We start from the raw sequence: 21975 nt of genomic DNA, 5'->3' as shown, positions 1-21975 counted from the left end.
CAGCATATCGGTACGTATGGTGAGAAATTGCTGTCGAATGTTGTATTTTAATATCGCTAACGAAGCCGAGCGATCGCGGTGGACTTGCGACTTCGGGTGACCCATAAACAATAATCACACGGATTGAGTTCGGGGGACCTGGGAGGTCAAACATGACGTGCCACGATTGCAGGCGCATCTGACGCCCTCAACCTGAACCTCGAATTGCCGAGCGGCAGCTGTGGGTTTGTTTGAGATCCCCGACCTACTTTGTCCTTCACCTCAATTTGATCCTGAAGGCGTAGACTTTCGGTTTTGTTGGTAAAATTCCAGTATTTCGAAGGATAGGAGAGGCGAAATGGATCGATTGAAATGTGGTGGTGGCTTTGATTTGAGACTTTGGTAAAGAGGTTGTCAGTATTTAGGGAGGTGCTCGTAATGTGGTGTGGGATGTTGGGGCATCCAGTATTGCTGGGTGGTGGGATGGTGGGGTGGATACTTGGTTTATGTGATGTTGGTTAGTAGGAGAAGGAGATTTCTGAGGAGTTGTACGGTGAGGTTGGGTTGTGATGTGTGGCTTTGGTTGTTTACGGGATAAGGGTTTATATTGAGATCCAGGAGTGAGGGTATATTTGAGATGTGGTGGTGGCCTTGATTTGAGACTTCGATAGAGAGGTTTGTTGGTTGTGGTTGTCGGAGATATTTTCTGGCTTTCTTGAAGAAAGGGCAGCCTGGGTAAGTGGCGGCGTGCTTGCCGCTGCAGTTCACACATTTGTGCTGGTCTTGGGGAACTGAATCTGTATATTCCGAGTCTTCTTCTTCTCCCACTTCAAGGAAGTCTCCTGGCTTGTGGACTGGGTATGTGTTTTTGCAGCTTGCAGCTGAATGGTTCAGCTGTAAAGAGTTGAAGCACATAATGAGTAGTGAGTGAGGTTGAGGATTCTTAGGTGAGGTGTGGGTTCGAGTCTTGGTTGGCCGAGGTCGTGGAGATGTAGTAGGGGTATGAAAATTATCTGGAAGTTCTGTGGGTTCAGTTGGTGGAACAGTTTGGATTTCTTTTTTCTGTAGTTTGAGGTATGGTTTGGAAACAGGGATCAGTTTGGATTTCTTGTTCAGTTGTTTGAGATGTGGTTCGGGAGCCGCATTCACTGTACGTGGCCCCTTCCTCCGTTGTTTCTTCTAAATCTGTGTATTCCGAGTCGTCTTCTTCTCCCACTTCAAGGAAGTCTCCTGGCTTGTGGACTGGGCAAGTGTCCGATGGATGGAAAGTTACTGGTGCGGGGATGTCCGACGACAGCTCCTCATGCGGCACCACTGACATCTTACTGTCCAGCGCCATCTATTGGCCTGTTTCTGAGCTTGTTGTTGGTGTCAATAAAACACCATGTCATGTCAGGCTTGTGTGGCCATTTGTACCTGACGCGTTGCTGCCCAGTATCATCTGTTGGTCATTTTGTGTACTTTATTCTGGTGTCAATAAAACTTCATGTCATGCCAGTCATATGTATCTACCTCCAATATTCCGTGAAGTGTTGCCTCGTCAAATGTTAACTGCCTTTTGGGTCACCCTGTACTCCATTTGTTACACTTCAGATAATCCTTATCTCTTAAAAGTAGAATTGACTTGAAGTTCTTTGCTGGCACATGGGTTTTCGTATAAAATACATTACACCCAAATCGTTGGTCAATAAATGCTTACCGTCCTCTATCCTCTAATTTGCCTAAGACAACGTAATCTGTACGGGTAAAATAAATAGCGTTATAACTTTTTTAAACTCAAAAGATATAGTAGTTGTGAAATGTACTAGGATAGACACCAACTCAGTCCTATCGCCTTATCCGGAAAATATAATCTCTAATGACAAATTGCACTCTAATGAATTATTTCTAATTACGTAAAAGTAATCACGATGCATACACTTGATTCGTATGTGACTGTATCTGCTTTAATATGGTTTAGAACCAAGTATACAACACGAACAACGCGTTCCTAATGTTTCTTATCAGTTCTGAAACCAAATTTCAATAAAAATATCACAAACATTTCCTAATCAAACCAAAATAACAGAAAATCTTAACTGCTGCCCCCCAAGAGGCTCATGTTTACATTTGAACAAACCGAACGCGCCGCCATTTTTACCTAATATCGATAGCTGCATTGATCAGATATGGTAGATGGTTTTGCTGCAGGCCTTGTATAATAAGGGGCTGCCTGCCCAAGGCGGTAAAGGCGTGCTCGGTTCGCCCAGAAGGACGTGTGTTCGAACCCCCGTCAGGAAGTCGCAAAATTTAACAAACGAGATTCCCACTTCCGGAGGTGCATATGGCCTTGAGGCTCACTCAGCCTACACCAAAAATGAGTATCAGGTTAATTCCTGGGGCAAAGGCGGCCGGGAGTAGACCTAACCACTCTACACCACCACGTGCCGAGGTTAACAATGGCGGAAGTCTTTATCTTCCACTCATACAAGGGCCTTCATGGCCTGTACGGAGGTGACTTTGCTTTGCCTTGTATCATAACGCAGGCAACGGTTAATTGTTACGCCATCTGAACCGTTGATGGGTCGCCGTCGCCCTGACAGAATAATTTTATCCCGCTTTGTGGCGTTCATATCTCTGGCCTCAGTTTTGAGCCTATATTTTGCTTAGTTATGTTGCCTGAATGTGAAGGATTTTGCGTGTTGATGTCACGAAAATGTACTAACCTTGTCGTTTAAATATGCCCATGAAATGTGGATTTATGTACCTAGTATGTGTTTCTCACTACATGGTGGCTATCGTGGGACACGGTACTTGCCATCTATCTTCGCTTTATTATTTACTGTGTGGTTCGGACCAGCGTAGCCGAGAGTTGGAACAGTGCAGTAAACCACGCATCTCCCAACTGGTGCAGGCGCTAGCCGTATTCTACTCGTTATATGCACTATAGGGGATGACCCATGTTATGGAAATACTTATTAAACAACAAGTTATTTTGAAAAAATCTCAGATTCCACTGGCTGCAAAGTAAAATGGCCAGCGTTGGAAACAGATCGTCGTTACCGGGACAAAACCTCCTATGTCATAATATTTTTGGAGATATACTGACCCGCAGCACATACATTATGAAGAGCCTTGACAATATTCACACAATATTGTACCTTAGATGACAGAACCTTACGGGCGAAAGTTCTAAGCTAAAACATCTCACATAGGAGTTTTTGTCCCGGCAGCGACGAGATAATGAAGGATAAATAATACTGTATGTTTGATGTGCTTCTTCATGTTTGAACTGCTTTTATAGTTCTCCGATGTTTGCTAACTACAGTACGTAAGATAATCAGCGGCTATACCAAAGGTAATAAATACTCCTTCAACGTACTTCCCTATACACCCCCACCCCCCAAACCTCCCCATCCAAAACGCAACCTGCATACTCATCATGTGTCCCGTCCGCGCCTAACCTTACAACAACGCTCTATCTTACACCGTCTCCCTATTCTTGGTAACCCACAACCCGATATTGACATACTCACACCTTTCGCATCCTTCAAACGCAAAATTAAACGATTCCTTAGAAGTCTTCTGCAGGTTTGCGTTTTGTTCTGTCCTTCCAACCCATGAACTTTCTTCTTGCTAACTCTGTGACCGACCCTTACCAGTTATCCTTGCCATTCTTGTTGTTAATTTACGTTGACAATATTGTTGTTTATAAAGATTGTTAACTGATTATACTTATTTAATTTTGTATATTATTTCTTGCCGGCTCCGTGGTGTAGGGTTAGCGTGCCTGCCTCTTAAACGGAGGCCCCGTGTTCGATTCCCGACCAGGTCAGGGATTTATACCTGGACCTGAGGGCTGGTTCGAGGTCCACTCAGCCTACGTGATTAGACTTGAGGAGCTGTCTGACGGTAAGATAGCGGTCTAGGTCTCGAAAGCGAAGAATAATGGCCGAGAGGATTCGTCGTGCTGACCACACGATACCTCGTACTCGGCAGGCTTTCGGGCTGAGCAGCAGTCTCTTGTTAGACTAAGGCCCTTCAAAGACAGTAGTGCAATGGGGTGTGGTTTGGTTTGGATATTATTAGTTTAATATGGCCCTCCATAGATTGTGTCTAATAAATAAGTAATGGTAAAATTCCATGTACTGTATTTTAATTTCGACACATTTGACTGACATTGTAACTTGAGGAAACACTGAAAGTGCACGGATCGTTTTGTAATCGAGATTCGGGAAAGTGAGGTGTGTGGTATTGTTTTATTCGAATTCGACTTTTCCTGGAACTTTCAGATCCGAATAAACCAAGTTCTATCGTACTTAAGGGCTTTCTTTGCATTCAGAAACCTACGCTGCAAACGTAACTTATGTGTGATATGTAGTACCGGTACTTAGATCGATTCATGTAACCAAAATTGTTATTAACTGATTTGATGTAACAAACTTATATTACTGGAGTGTATCAATTTACTTTATAAATACTCTGCAGCCATGATAATATAAGAATGTACTGCAACACAGTTCAGGTATCTCGGCTAATAAATAAATAAATAAATAAAAATAATCTGAAGTTCCCCCATGCTTCTAACGCCTGTTATTTAATTTCTTGTTATTAACAATAACATAGCTTTTATTTAAATGAAACGTATCGTGAAGTCAGTTTGAGTCATACACTGATAAGCTGAACTAAGGAAGCAATATTACGAGCGAATTGGCAGAACGAGTCGCGCTGTGTAGCTGTTAGCTTGCAGCTTCGAACCCAAATGTCGGCAGCCCGAAGGAAGATTTATGTGGTTTCCCACCTTTAATACCAAATAAATGCTGGAGCTATACCTTAATTAAGGCCACGGTTGCTTCATTCCCGGTCCTAGACTTGTCTTTTCCTATCATCGTCCTGAGACCTGTCTGAGTCGGTGTGATATAAAACAAATAGGAGAATGAATAAACTTTTCCCTTTGCGAAAAGCTAATGAACATGTCTTTCAATAAACGAAACTCAAATATTCATAACGAAGGATTTACTTGCATCATTTCGCAGAGCACCTGTGGCGACCAAACCTACAATAACGACTAATGTGACGTCACTGACGGTACACTTCCTATTTCATCACCGAGCCCTACGGTAACGACTAATGTGACGTCACTGACGGTACACTTCCTATTTCATCACCGAGCCCTACGGTAACGACTAATGTGACGTCACTGACGGTACACTTCCTATTTCATCACCGAGCCCTACGGTAACGACTAATGTGACGTCACTGACGGTACACTCCCTATTTCATCACCGAGCCCTACGGTAACGACTAATGTGACGTCACTGACGGTACACTCCCTATTTCATCACCGAGCCCTACGGTAACGACTAATGTGACGTCACTGACGGTACACTTCCTATTTCATCACCGAGCCCTACGGTAACGACTAATGTGACGTCACTGACGGTACACTCCCTATTTCATCACCGAGCCCTACGGTAACGACTAATGTGACGTCACTGACGGTACACTTCCTATTTCATCACCGAGCCCTACGGTAACGACTAATGTGACGTCACTGACGGTACACTTCCTATTTCATCACCGAGCCCTACGGTAACGAGTAATGTGACGTCACTGACGGTACACTCCCTATTTCATCACCGAGCCCTACGGTAACGACTAATGTGACGTCACTGACGGTACACTTCTATTTCATCACCGAGCCCTACGGTAACGACTAATGTGACGTCACTGACGGTACACTTCCTATTTCATCACCGAGCCCTACGGTAACGACTAATGTGACGTCACTGACGGTACACTCCCTATTTCATCACCGAGCCCTACGGTAACGAGTAATGTGACGTCACTGACGGTACACTCCCTATTTCATCACCGAGCCCTACGGTAACGACTAATGTGACGTCACTGACGGTACACTTCCTATTTCATCACCGAGCCCTACGGTAACGACTAATGTGACGTCACTGACGGTACACTTCCTATTTCATCACCGAGCCCTACGGTAACGACTAATGTGACGTCACTGACGGTACACTTCCTATTTCATCACCGAGCCCTACGGTAACGACTAATGTGACGTCACTGACGGTACACTCCCTATTTCATCACCGAGCCCTACGGTAACGACTAATGTGACGTCACTGACGGTACACTCCCTATTTCATCACCGAGCCCTACGGTAACGACTAATGTGACGTCACTGACGGTACACTTCCTATTTCATCACCGAGCCCTACGGTAACGACTAATGTGACGTCACTGACGGTACACTTCCTATTTCATCACCGAGCCCTACGGTAACGACTAATGTGACGTCAGTTCCGTTACACATTTTGTCACGTTCACACCCAGCCATAAGACATACTCAAAAAATGTTCACGGACAGAAGGTCAGGAGAGAGGCTCATGGAATTAATGGATGAACACAAACCTGCCTACTTTTAAACGCAAATCCCTATTACCTTGGCATAATTGAAAGCAGATATGAATAATGGTGTTTGTTAAAATGTGATATGTTCATTCAATTTCTGGTAGTTGTAATGTGAAGTTGACGCTCGAAAATAGATCAGAAATTGATTCGTGTCTTCTTACAAACATAATCCATCGCAAGAGAACAGCACACGTCTTTGTGTGTGTAAGACGACGATTATCGTCCACCTCCCAAAGAACTCGGTTGTTCGCGACGTCACCAGAAAGATTTCCTTTCACGCTGAGGAGATTTTCAAAATATTCCTTCAACCCTTCTTCATTATTCCCTGAGAACTATTATGAGTTTTCCTGAATTATCTACAGCACTCCCCATTTCATTTCCTCTCCCTTCCTAAGGCTTTCTGCCGCTCCACCTAGCCTTTCCAGGTTATTACCGAAATCTTCCTAAGACTTCTTCTTGAATCAACAAGTATTTGTTTTACCGTGTTTCTTTCATCTACGAAAAATTCCCTGCCTGCAGGGGTCCTTTTGAAGCCATTTCCGATACGCTTTCATTTTATGTTTAAAAGCTGCTCTTACACCGAAATGTTCGCTTTTCTCACCTTTACAGACGGTTGTTCCAGGTATTCCCACCATCAGCAGCGTCAAATTCCTTCACTCCATAGGAGCACTAGAAAGAGATTTTGAACTGAACTCGGGCTCTTGGCATGTGATGTTGTGTTTAAGGAATTGTATAACACCACCTCTCCTACGTTACCGGGCAACATTCTCATGGCGATTATTTCTTCGGCCAAGGGGATTCGAACCGCCTAATCTTTGTGTCAGACCTTCAAGACGGCCAACTACGTAATATTTTAATAGAATATTTCAAAAGTTTTTCCTTTCTGAAACTGTTCCTAACCCAAACAGAGCTGTATACAACGCCTCACGCGAGTTACGACGACCTGAAATAATTAGTTCGTGTTCACTGCAGCTCATTTAAAAGGTTTCTGAAGGTAATTTGTGGGCTGTGTGAATAGCGCGGAGACGAATTTGTGCTTTCACACATTAAAGTAGAAAGTTGAAGCCGGCCATGTAATTATTGTAATGGTTAGTACGGAAGATGCGTGGTGGAGTCCCTAACACAATGGGATTAGGAGAACAATCGGGCGAGTTATTTACGGCGTCCCCACCAACAGGACAAAGGTGTAATTGTTGTACCTGGCTGAACAAGAGAGTAAAATTGTACACAAAAGTGCTGGGTGCAGTCTAAGAGATTAAATAATTTCGCTTGTCTCTTCGCTTAAAGCCACATATTACGCTTGCTTTTCACCCGGACGATGAAAGTCAAAGCAATTAGGAGATCCTCCTTCCTCTGTAAACTTTGCCACCCGCTTAGATGAAATGTAGGTTGCTCGGCAAACAGAGTTCGCTCGAGTGTGCAGCAAGTAAACTGTTATTGGGAACCGATACACAAATATCTTCTCGATAGCTGTTCGAACTCCTAATCTACTGTACGTGGTGATCTCATATATTGGAGAGCGAAATCCACGAACTATTTACATTAAGGTGGAGGTATCATCAGCCCAGTGGCGGTCTTAGCCTCTAACTACAGGCTCCGGATTTAATTCTTGATTCGTCCAATTGTGACGTGCAATTCGACACAGTTTTCTTAACAGAGGAGTTGCCTGCTATGAGAATGAACGAACCCCATGAAGGTCTCCCTGCAATGGAAGAGGAGGAAGAATTATTTCGGACAGTAGAGGAAGAGTACGGAATATGGAATACCCCAATATCTGTTAAGTTAAACTTGGCATCGCTGTATGGAAGAGGTAGAAAGATGCACAAGGAAGGACTCTGAGGTGTGAGTTGACGGAAGTTATTTGAGCTGCGTCCGGCTCCATTGTTAAATTGTTAGTGTGCTGACCTTTGGTTACAGGGTCCCGAGTTCGATTCCCGGTAGGATCGGGAAGTTTAACATGAATTGGTTAATTTCGCTGGCACGGGGGTTGGGTGTATTTGTCGTCTTGATCATCATTTTATCCTCATCACCCTCATCACGACGCGCAGGTTGCCCACGGGCGTCAAATCAAAGACATGCATCTGGCGAGCCAATCTTTTCCTCGGACACTCCCGGCACTGAAAGCCATACGCCATTCCATTTCATTTCATTTGAACTGCGTTCGTTTTCTGTGACAGTCAACCGAGTGATTTTCAACCTCCAAGAAATTTTGCGGACGTGAGAATTGCAGTCCTTTACAAACCAAGGGCTTGCAGAATCATTAAAACGCTTGTTACCTGTGCGTGGAGGACGAACAAACCATACAAATTACATCGTGTACAAATAAATTTGATGAATTGACACATTTTATTTGTAAGATAGTTTACAGTTGCGGCTTGGTACCTAATATGGAATACTGTGGTTTTCCAATTATGGGATAGTATTCGGTATTAGAAGCCATACTTTTGTTATATGCATGGGCAGTTTTTCTTTCCTTCAGAACAATGGCTGGTAGGAAGGATACCGCGAGGTGCAGGAGGGGGGGGAGGGCGAAGGAAATGAGGGAGGTACGGAAGATGTGGGTGTAGATGTGCATCAAGCTATCACCGAAGTAAGGACAGGGAAGATGGCAGCAGGAGCATGTGGTGTACCAAGAACAACGTTGTTTTGTTTGACAACAAAGAAAGAGACAACGGCAGAGGGAAGATACTTTTCGCAAAGAAAGCTACAACTGCGGCAACAGTAGACATTCAACCCTCGTGAAGTGGTTTGAGTAGACCTAAGACTACGCAAAAAAGAAACACGGGAACAAAATATGGCAGTTAGACTTCGGATAAGAGATGTATCATCTTATCTTGATATAGAGAAACATGGAAAAGTGGATCGAAGTACTGAAGACGGTGCATGGTTCTACTGTGTGACGGCAAGTATTCAATTGACAGAAGGTGCGAAAAATGGATTAGGCCTAGTGCTTGGAGTGCATGTTATGGTACCATATCGAGTGTTCAAGGGCAGGTGACACATTTGTGTGTGAATACTTCAAATAATGGTCCATTATTGTAAATTCTGTTCATGAGTTCTTTATTTCAATCATGTTGACTACGAACTTTCATTAAATTAAGAGGCATAGGAGTAGCATGAGAGAATTCCATATTAGGAACAATTTTGCTGAAGAATAAAATTACAATTTCCATTAAGTCTTGTAATTTACAAAAAAATATTAAGTGTTAATCAGATTGAAAACAAGTAGCTGGAAAGTAGACAGATTGTAGCAACATGACACGCGTTTACAATCTTAAAATATAAAAAAGGAGTTCGACGTTCTTACGAAAATAAAAAAAAATGTTCCATATTTGGTACTTTTCCTCTACGTCCACGATATCCCCTGCCTAACTTAAAGGATGAAAATTCCTCATCTGGGAAGCATAAGATGATCGTAAACGGCTTGCTCTAGAATCTATATATATAAAATAAGAGTTTTGTCTGTACATTGCTCAGAATTTGAAAATAATTTTATTTCTGTATCGATCATGTCCACAGTAACAAGAAAATGCAGTTTTTACTTTTCCGTAATTTCCGTCTGTCTGTCTGTCTGTCTGTCTGTCTGTCTGTCTGTCTGTCTGTCTGTCTGTCTGTCTGTCTGTCTGTCTGTCTGTCTGTCTGTCTGTCTGTCTGTCTGTCTGTCTGTATGTATGTACACGCATCACGAGAAAACGGCTGAAGAGAATTTAATAAAAATCGGTATGTAAAGTCGGGGAGTGAGCCGCTACAATCTAGGCTATAAATCATTTTATTCACGCTGAGCGAAATAGTAGTTTAGGGGAAGGCCTAAAATTCCATTCTCAAATATTTATATTATTAGTGGTCATATCGATAAATACTACATAACTAAAGTTATATAGAATTAAATTTCTGATCATTTACGTCTTATGCATTTTTACGTACCGGCTATGATAACACAGATATTCATGAATTTGGATTTTTGTTGCTAAGTCCATATCAACGCCGAGCCCCGACAAAACTGGTAAACATAATTCAATGAAAATCGGTATATAGAGTCGGGGAATAAGAAACTACAGTTTAAGCTATAAACAATGTTATTCACCCTGGGTGAAATGGTAGTTTAGGGGAAGGAACCTAAAATTTTATTTTTAAATACGTATGTTCTTGGTCCTATGGAAAAGTACTGCATAACAAAAGTTAGAGAATACAATTTCCGATCGTTTATGTTTTATTCAGTTTTAGCGTACCGACTATGATAAGAGTGCTATTTCAGAACCGGAAGAAAACTAATAATGTGAAGGCCTACAATATCGAAAGCGCGTAACATTAATCAACAATAACATTACATTGACCGTTGTTTGTTGTAATGTTCTTTGTCTCTTATGCTGACATTCAACTCCGATAGATGGGATTACTGTTGCGTACCGAGTATAACAGCCTAACTGAATATTGGCGGGAAATAGCTGAGGAGTTAGATAACTTTCTTCTTTAGCATACCATTCCTCTGGTTCATACATTTTCTGATACTGCTGGTACGTAACACACTGGTTCATCATAGTATGCCAGCTATTCGATACCTACTCTGACGCGCTGTTTTGAATGAGCAGTGTGCGCACTTAAGTCAGAGGCTCAGTTGGAACTGGTCTAGAATTTCAATTTAGGCCTATTCCAAATTATAGTACCACAATTAACTAAATAACTCAAAATTCAACCCTGAAAAGAGCAATTTCTTAAGAAATGCTTCTTCCTCTTTACTTTTATTAAATCTATATTAATTTTATTCCAAATTAGCATCGAAGATGTGGTTTCTTCTCTGGCTTGGAGGTAAAATTGCCTCCACGTCAGATAGTTCTTTCCCCCGCCAGTGTAGTAAGTTGAGATTTTCCGACTCATCGAGCACTCCCAGGAAACAGATAAGTAAACGGGCATAGTTCTTTCCCTGGGACTATCCACTATTTGAAACCCCCTCCCGCCCCCCCCCTGCCCCCCCGCCGAGAAAAGGACGAAGATTGTTCACGGATCACGGATGTCTGCGTCTTGGTCATTCCAGCTCTGTAGCTTTGGACTGTTAGTTCGGCAGCATAGTACTGTTCGTTAAAAGTGAGAAAATGTGTGGTTTCTCATTTGATCGAGTATTTCATTTGAAAGCATTGCTTTTAATCGCACCATTCCTACTGACGTCACTGCAATGACCCATGTTCATTTCAGTTGGGAAAAACACTAAAAGAGTCTTTCCGAGAATCTATAAAGGCAGGCAGAGAGTGAGTGTCTGTCATTATAATGAAAACTCCCCAACCTGATCGTGACTGACAGTAGGCAAGCCGGCCTGCCATTACAATGAAAATTCCCTAACCCAGACTTTATATGAGAAAAGACGTTGGTGACTTACCGTCGTGTTTCTAGGGCAACGTTAAGAGTTATGTAAGTTAATACAATCTGGCTCACGTTTACACTACCTAACCTAGAATTCTGTATAAAATTTAGAATTCCGTAGCGAAGCACGGGTACATCAGCTAGTCCTGAATAAAACAATATTGACCCGTAATTTACTTTAGATTTATCTAATTAATGTCAATAGGTATTGACCCACTTGAATAATGTAACTTTCTGCCTTCATTATATACCGTTTTGCCTTTCAGCGTTCAGTCTGCAAGCCTCTGTGAATTTAATTTCGGCGCCACAATCCTCTATTGGTAACTAGTTCTGTGGGCTCTTATCTTTATATCGTTAGAAACTGAGTCTAAGCATCGTCGTCTTGGTTTGCCTTTAAGTCGCTCACCCTCCATAACACAGTCCAGGTAACCTATCCTCGTCCATTCGGCTCACGTGACCCAGCACCGAAGCCGGTTTATGCGTACTGCTTCATCCATCGAGTTCATTACTAAATTAGCCTTTATCTTGACATTTCTAATAACCTCCTGCCAGTGTTCTTTCATGTTGCTTCTAACTTAAGATATCCTGAGTCCACCCAGTTTTCACTCCCGTAAAGCAAAGTTGGTCTGAAAACACGCCGATGTAAAGATAGTTTCATCCGGGAGCTGACTTGTTTCTTACACAATACCGTTGATCGCAACTGCGAGCTCACTGCATTAGCTTTACTGCAACTTGATTCAATCTCACTATACCACCATCCTGGGAGAACACACGTCCTAAATACTTGAAAATATCTACCTGTTCCAGCTTAGTATCTCCAATCTGACACCCAATTCTCTTGGATTACCTACCTACTGACAACGCTTGAGTTTTGGAAAAGCGACTTTTAATACCATATTCATTGCACCTATTTTCAAGTTCCAGATTCTAATCATTATTGAAATCTGTGTATGGCTACATTTATTAGAACTCGGTTACATTTAATTCCTGTGGAGACAGCACATCAATAGCACCTTCCATTTCAGAAATATTTATGTATCCACTGAGTGTATCGTACTGTGTGGGACCCACGTTACCAGTGGAAAGAAGACATAAAGCACAGAGGAAACGCTTTATGAACATGCGGTCCCAATTATACTTCATTTTAGGGATATCGTTACTTGCATATACTAATCAATCTTAATATTGTCGGGGCGAGTTTTTGTTAGATTGAAGTTCACAAGCGAGCACCTTTTGCATCTCTACCACTACCTGCACATCACGGGAGTAGAAGATTAGGTACAGTGCGTGGATAACTTCAGATTACCTGACTAGAGCAGTCGATACGGTACATAGTATCAGATGTGCCAAGATGGATTATTTGCACCAAGAAATGGTAGATATGGTTTTATGTATGTTCACGCCGAATGTAATGCAGCAGATGTGGGACGTCCTTTCTTTTATAATTTGCTATTCATCGCAACGACACAGATAGGTCTTACGGCGACAATGGGATAGGAAAGGGAAAGAAACGACCGAGGGTTTATTTAAGGTCCAGCCCCAGCATTAGCCTGATGTTGAAATCGGAAAACATGAAAAACCAGGTTCAGGGTGCCGACAGTAGGGTTTAACCCACTATCTTCCGAATGAAAGCTGACAACTATTTGACCCCAACCACAGAGCTACTCGCTCGACATGGGTTGTTTTCCCAATAGCTATCCTTTAAAGAAAGCTTTCCAGTGATTACGCGGACGACTACGAGACATATGATCGTTTCCAAAGAGAGATGAAAACGTCAGTATAAAGCATTATGTGACAGTAGCAGCTTCGTAACAAATTCAAACCCCCTGTGTGTGGGGCGGTAGAATAACACCCACGGTATCCCCTACCTGTCGTAAGGGGCGACTAAAATGGTTTGGAGACCGCGGGACCCTTAGCTGCTCCCTGGCATTATTTTCACTTGTTTGTGCCAGGCTCCTCACTTTCACCTATCCTATCGGAGCTCCACAGGTTAACTCTTGTTCTTTTCTGGCGCCAACTGAATTAGGTATCGAGGCCATGGACGTCTTCCATTTTCATGCCCTTCGGGCCCTGGTCTTCATTTGGCCGATGCCATGTTCCACATTTTCTCTCTGCATGCCAATAATAGAGATGATTGCACAGTTGTACCCCCTCTTAAAGCAATAATCACCACCATATCGAATTCAACGTGTACAAAGACTTACCAGCCTCATTTTTCTCCAAAGTTAATTTCTGTACTTGGTGGCTGAAGAAGTAGAATGTATACCTAACGTATTATTTACCTACGAATCTGGATTCATTCACCAGAGATGGAATCTTCAATTTATAAAACACTCATCATCGAGCTCAATCACGATATCAACAACAATTCAGCGTCTCTGTGCAGGCAGGAACAATAGAAAAGTTCATCTTACCTGTTTTCCGCGATGAGTAAATCCTACGCAGACTCATAAGATACCAATTATAGGAAACTTTTGAAGACTTGCTACTGGATGATCGACATCTTACGAGAAGTGGCACTTTCACTTCAAAAACACATTCAGTTTTTCGTCCACATGCATTAGAGTACTTACATACTATCGAATGCTATGAGCAATCCACGTAAGGAAGATGTAATTCTCTAAAAGTTGTACCGAGCACGACCATGGTGATGGTGAAAATGGTCTTTCGAACAGACACTCTCCATATGTGCTTTGTGAACGACACCACACCATCCCATTTTTAGTCACGTCGCCACAAATATCTTGCATGAGCGATTGCCTAACAAATGGATAGGTCACGCAGCAATGTGCAGCCCGCTGACTTAAATGGAAGTTATTTTTGATTAATGGGCTTTCTGAAAGGATTTGTGTGCTCAGAGTCAATTTCCGTAATTGGAATATTCTTCCTCAGTGTGTACGAGATGGCTGGCAATGAATCCGACTGGCACCTGGTACGTTTGATGCGTGCGGTATTTTAAAGTTGACGACTGCATGTTTCAGTTCGAAACCGCAGATGGTAAATTTGAGTATCTTCAGCATCTCCAGCATAAAGAGCTGGTACGTAAGCCTACACACCAAGGGTACACTCGAAATCTCGGGGCCAGAAATGTTAATTTCAGGCAAAAAATCAGTACAGCCCTCAGAGACACCCAGTACCTGCTTACACTCTCCCTCTCTCATTGGACACATCCATCAGAGGCGTTAACACATGCACACATCTGAAGAGTGGGAGGAGATGGAGAAAACTGAAGTACAAGGATATCTAACATGAACGAAACACACGCCTGTCCACACAGCCCACTGCCTCGACAATGAAGCGAGAGGGGAATCAAAGGAGGAACCGCACGCCTCCTTCAAGGCAACAGGCGTAATGTTATGTCAACTCATTGGGGATCAAATTTTCCAGTTTCTTTGTAATTCTTGTGTGCGAGGTCTGGCTGAAATGTTAGTGGTCTCGACTATGACTTCATTATCAAATAGCATCGCACTCAACCACTGTAAGAAAGAACGACCCTTATTGTCATCAATATAAGCCCTGTTAAATGCTACTACTACTACTACTGCTACTACTACTACTACTACTAGACCTACTAAAATAATAATAATTGTTATCCTCAAAAATCGAACTGAAAATAACCTGGCATTAAATAATTATGATTATCAGAGACTCAAGGGCGTTTGGAAAACCGTTCCTACTAAGTTATTGTCAGCGATGGTCAAGCAATTAAATGCCATATATTGGGGTAAGGTTCGCCTCTGTGGTGTAGTGGTTAGCGTGATTAGCTGCCACCCCCGGAGGCCCGGGTTGGATTCACGGCTCTGCCACGAAATTTGAAAAGTGGTACGAGGGCTGGAACGGGGTCCACTCAGCCTCGGGAGGACAACTGAGTAGAGGTGGGTTCGATTCCCACCTCAGCCATCCTGGAAGTGGTTTTCCGTGGTTTCCCACTTCTCCGGGGTGGTACCTAACTTAAGGCCACGGCCGCTTCCTTCCCTCTTCCTTGCCTATCCCTTCCAATCTTCCCATCCCTCCACAAGGCCCCTGTTCAGCATAGCAGGAGGCCGCCTGGGCGAGGTACTGGTCATACTCCCCAGTTGTATCCCCCGACCCAAAGTCTGAAGCTCCAGGACACTGCCCTTGAGGTGGTAGAGGTGAGATCCCTCGCTGAGTCCGAGGGAAAAGCCAACCCTGGAGGGTAAACAGATTAAGATAAGATAAGATAAGATAAGATAAGATAAGATGACCGAATAAGTACATACATGCATACATACATACATACATAAATACATACATAATACATACATACATACATACATACATACATAATGCATACATACACAAACGATTCTATTCAACTATGAATAACCACACTCACTACAAGTCTCTCACAGCAGGACTCCAGTTGAACTGTCATTACCTGAACGGGTCTATAATCCTCATAAATGGTGGCGGCTGTATAATAGGCTTCGTCCTGCAAGTGGCCACGGATGGTCCGTGGTCTGGCAGCTCTGCATTCCGACCAGCCAACCGAGCAGAGTAGGCTTGGGCACTGTTCCTCTGTATTTGGGAGACGCAGAGGGGCTGCTCACCACCGTCCGCTGTCTTGATAATGGTTTTTCGTGGTTTCACATTCTAGTGCAAGGAGGCAAATGACGGGTGAGTTCCTGGTATAGGACAAGGTCACCAACCCACTTACCTTCTCCTCACATCTCCTTTGTCGATACAAATCTAGGAGGACCTCCTCCCGCTTCAAGGAAGGAATGGAAACAGTGAGGTGTAGTAGTTGTATCCATACGGCAGGCCTTTCACTTTCGCTTGCACGTACAATTTTGAACACAGTCAAATGCAGTGAACTACGTAACAATGACAACCAGGCAGCAACAACTCAGGAGGGTTAAACAGCAAAACAATACTATTCACAACAACAACAACCATCAACACTGTCCCGGTTACACTCACGACCGCTGCTCCATACGCTGACACACACAGTATTCCGGTAAGTACAGGACGATACTCTGACTCCGGTGGCGCACATACGGCAACCAGCTCCAATAGCTCACTCCAGTACTCCAAGGCAGTACACACACAGTATTCCGCTAAGTACAGGACGATACTCTGACTCCGGTGGCGCACGTACGGCAACCAGCTCCAATAGCTCACTCCAGTACTCCAAGGCAGTACACATACACACTGGTGTCAGCCAACTCTATTGTAACTCCAGTCCGACTGCCGAAGTGCAACAGTAATAATAATAATAATAATAATTTCGTGTGGCTATTTCTAGCCGGGTGCAGCCCTTGTAAGGCAGACCCTCCGATGAGGGTGGGCGGCATCTGCCATGTGTAGTAACTGCGTGTTAGTGTGGTGGAGGATAGTGTTATGTGTGGTGTGTGAGTTGCAGGGATGTTGGGGACAGCACAAACACCCAGCCCCCGAGCCATTGAAATTAACCAATTACGGTTAAAATCCCCGACCCGGCCGGGAATCGAACCCGGGACCCTCAGAACCGAAGGTCAGTACGCTGACCATTCAGCCAGCGAGTCGGACAGTGCAACAGTGACGTGCTGGAACACCCATCCTACACTGGACCCACCAACACAGCCACAACCGGGCGAGTTGGCCGTGCGCGTAGAGGTGCGCGGCTGTGAGCTTACATCCGGGAGATAGTGGGTTCGAATCCCACTGTCGGCAGCCCTAAAGATGGTTTTCCGTGGTTTCCTATTTTCACACCAGGCAAATGCTGGGGCTGTACCTTAATTAAGGCCACAGCCGCTTCCTTCCAACTCCTAGACCTTTTCTATCCAGTTGTCGCCATAAGACCTATCTGTGTCGGTGCGACGTAAAGCCCCTACCAAAAAAACACTGCCACTGCTCGTTCGCAGCGGCCTCCTCGTTGATGGGTTACCAGAATGTTCATGAGTTGGCTAGAGATGGAACATTCTCGTTGCACCTCCCAGAAAGTGTTACGAGGATACCAGACGCAGGGAACGATACGCAGAAAGGTCGCCCATCCCGTCCGGGCTGCGAGCTCCCAGTTGGCTTGCTAGCCCCTTCCAGGAAGTACCGTATGGGGTTACTGGCACGTAACAATATTATATCACTTTGTAGTGTTCCCGGATCATGTGCTGCGTTGCTATACTTGTTGATATGTTCCCGCTTGGTAGCTTTGGTAGATGATGGAGTATTATAATAGTTAATTCTTGTCACTAGTGAAGAACATCATTGGCAGCTCCTAGTTGAGTTTCTAAGGACTTAAGAAACGAATACGATTTTCTGTCATCCCTTTTCTAAATTACAAGAGGAAAACAAATTTCTTATTAACCGACGGAAACTGACACGTCTAATATTTGATGATATGAAAACCCTGACTTACTTTTATAGCAAAGACAGAGGAAAATTGCAGATTTTCTCTCATTTTCGTACCAATATTTAACAGTAGGTTCAATGAGTATGGTATCAAAATTAGCCTTTCTAATACTAAATTTATGTGAGTAGGTAAGAAATTCGAAAAAATTTAATGTCAGATTGGGAATACAAAGCTGGACCAGGTAGATAATTTAAAGTATTTAAGATGTTTCTTCCACGATGATATTATGGTATGTGAGATTGAATAAAGGTGCAGTAAAGCTAATGAAGTGAGTTCACAGTTGAAATCAACAGTATTGTGTAAGAAGGAAGTCAGCTCCTGGACCAAACTATCTTTACAAAGGTCTGTTTTCAGACCAATTTTGCTTTTTGGGAATGAAAGCTGAGTGAAATCAGGATATTTTATTCATTACCTTGAAGTAACAGACATGAAAGTAGCGAGAATGATTGCTGGTACAAACAGGTGGGAACAATGACAGGAGGGTACTTGGAATGAGGAGATTAAGGCTGAGATATGAGTGAATTCGTTGGATGAAGCTGTACGCATAAATCGGCTTCAGTGGTGGGGTCAGGTGAGGCGAATGGAGGAGGATAGTTTACCTAGGAATATGACGGACTCTGTTATGGAGGGTATGTATTGTACAGGGAGACCAACATGACGATGGTTAAACTCAGTTTCCAACGGTGGCAAGAGATGTAGAACTAAACGAGGCCACATGTATAGGATTGTGGTGGTGATTAATAAATTCACAGAGGCTTGTAGACTGAACGCTGAAAGGCATAACATAATGAGTATGTGTGTTTGTACAACACACATTATTAAGTATTAATGTTTGCAGAGTCGTACAAATGAGGATTCAGACAGGAAGTGATGAGAAGGAGAAGGCGCTCACGTGTTACGAGCTTGGTGATGAGATTACTAGAAGCTGACAGAGTTAACTTCACAGGATGTACCGGTACGTACGTAGTGGAGGTGAATGCAGTCGACAATTAGAGGCTTAGTGGCTAATGAGACCGCAATGCTGACTGACATTCAGGACAAGATATAGTGAGGTTTCAGGCTTACCACATGTACAGTAACAGTCGAGACTGGAGTTAGTGCAACACAAATTGTGTTAAGAATTAGTCTAACCATTTATGAGAAGGAATTAGGAAGCAGTAGTAAAATACTAGTCTTCTCATACAGACTATCCCTGATCGATGCGAACAGCCAGGATAGTTTTACGACAAACGCGGAGGTGTACAAGTAGTCTGTCTTTGTTGACCTCCGGTTGATTACTATTACACTTTGAAAACATTGAAGCTCCTATTAGTCAGGAAGGTAATGGCGAATCCCACTGCCACCAATGGCACCGATTCCTTATTTTCTATAGTAAACAAACTAAAACCACAGAGCTCGATAGCTGCAGTCGCTTAAATGCGGCCAGTATCCAGTATTCGGGAGACAGTGGGTTCGAACCCCACTGTCAACAGCCCTGAAGATGGTGGTTTCCCATTTTCACACCAGACAAGTGCTGGGGCTGTACCTTAATTAAGGCCACGGCCGCTTCCTTCCTATTCCTAGTCCTTTCCTGTCCCATTGTCGCCATAAGACCTATCTGTGTCGGTGAGACGAAAAGCAAATGCAAACTGTAACCTAATCCCTTGTGACCACCACAAAATATTACACTCTTCTTCTTTTCCTACCGCTTTTCACACACCTGTAGGGTAGTGGGTGCTAACTGCGTCGCACATGTTGATTTGGCTCTGTTTTAAGGCCGGATGCCCGGACAGATAAATATTACACTAACCTAATATAAATCAATGCAAATATATTTATGAAAATGCCATGAAAAAGGTGCTAAGAATAACATTAAACGTCTAATTATACGTTGCTCAAAAACGAAATTTGGTCACATTTTGTACATTCACACTTCCTTGATATGAACACACATTGAAAGTAAAACGCGCGCAATAAAATCATTCTTCTTTACAACAGTTAAGAAATAACATGAAAATAATTCTCTGGAGTCCAGCTCCATAGCTAAATAGTTAGCGTGCTGGCCTTTGGTCACAGGGGTCCCGGTTTCGATTCCCGGCAGAGCCGGGAATTCTAACCATAATTGGTTAATTTCACTGGCACGGCGGCTCTGTGTACGTGTTGTCTTTATCATGTCATCCTCATCACGAAGTGCAGGTCGCCTGTCAAATCAAGAAAGACCTGCACCTGGCGAGCCGAACTTGTCCTCGGACACTGCCGGCACTAAAAAACATACGCAATTTCATATTTTTCATTCTCTGGAAGCACAAAATAAAGGGTGTCATTATACAACGTTACGAACGTTAGAAAAATGATGCTAAGTTTCGGCTGGGAAGAATTGGGAGAATAAAGGCGAGCTGCTCGACTAAGTGGTACATTCCGAGCTGTCAGCGGACAGATGGCGTGGAATGACTTTAGTAGACGAATAAGTTTGAGTGGCGTGTTTAAAAGTAGGAAAGATCACAATATGAAAATAAAATTGGAATTCAAGAGGACAAATTGGGGCAAATGTTCATTTATAGGAAGGGGAGCTAGGGATTGGAATAACTTTTCAAGGGAGACGTTCAGTAAATTTCTAATTTCTTTGAAATCATTTAAGAAAAGGCTAGGAAAACAACAGATAGGGAAGCTGCCACCTGGGCGACTGGCCTGAATGCAGATCAGTAGTGAATGATAGATTGAAAGTAGTCCCTGGTCCTACACAAAAATGGCCTATTATGGACCTAACTGTATAATTACAGATAAAATAAATAATCTGTATCCATTCCTGAAATACTCTGTAACACTTCATAAAAGTTTATCTTATTTCATACACTATTATAGCAAATTATAGAATAGGCAAGCCCTGTTTGGTTCAGTACGCTGGATGTAGATTTGAATGAAACCTGCAGAGTAGTTTGGGATGTTTGAAAGCAACCGCTACTGCCTGGCTGGTTTCGCTCCCCCTGATGTTAGGAGAGAAGTGGTGGCAGGATATAACAGGACGGAAGAGAAGAACAACAGGAGTCACTCCCTATTTGGCCTTTGACCACCTCCTGAAAGATTAATATCAAGAAAGAGCTTCCTCGATGTCTCTGCCACTTTAAACAAATCAGCAATAACAGCACGCTGAGACGTGTGGTGAAGTAGGACAGAGGATCTCCACCTCCTAGATATCAGCTACTTGGTCACTTAATCGTTCGACGAGTGGTGTTAGACGACCTAGCGACAATATCAAGAGGTGAGGGTATTTAGAGAAACAGACAGAACTTTGTGATTGAGGGGAAATACCAAACTACGCCACACATATATAACTGTCAAATATGCCCTGTTCAGTATACACGCCAAGACCTCGTTTAAGCGACCGAAGAGGGAACTGCTGTCGCCGATTAAAGGATTGACTCAGTGTGACTGTACCAATTACATCTGTCAAGTGCCATGTAACGTGATTGTTTATGTCTATTTGTATTGTATCAAAACTCTGACACGAAATTATAATAACAAATTATTTCACTTTCACAGGTAAACGGTGACTAATGTTCGTGCAAAACCAATAAAACTAAACGCTGTACTTCTTATTACATGTCGGCGGATGCCGAATGGGCTCACCGGCCAACAGGTAGCCACGGCTCTTCCGTGATTCGACAGCTCTGCAATCTGACCGACCAACCGACCAGAGGAGGGGTGGTCACGGCTGGTGCGTGGTGCGACAGCTCTGCACTCTGACCGACCAACTGAGCAGAGGAGGGGTGGTCATGGCTGGTGCGTGGTTCGACAGCTCTGCACTCTGACCGACCAACCGACCAGAGGAGGGGTGGTCACGGCTGTTCCGTGTTTCGACAGCTCTGCACTCTGACCGACCAGCCGACCAGAGGAGGTGTAGT

The sequence above is a fragment of the Anabrus simplex genome, chromosome 4 (genome assembly GCF_040414725.1).
Source record: "Anabrus simplex isolate iqAnaSimp1 chromosome 4, ASM4041472v1, whole genome shotgun sequence".
In the NCBI taxonomy this organism is placed as follows: domain Eukaryota; kingdom Metazoa; phylum Arthropoda; class Insecta; order Orthoptera; family Tettigoniidae; genus Anabrus; species Anabrus simplex.
Note: the sequence above shows the minus strand (reverse complement) of the source record.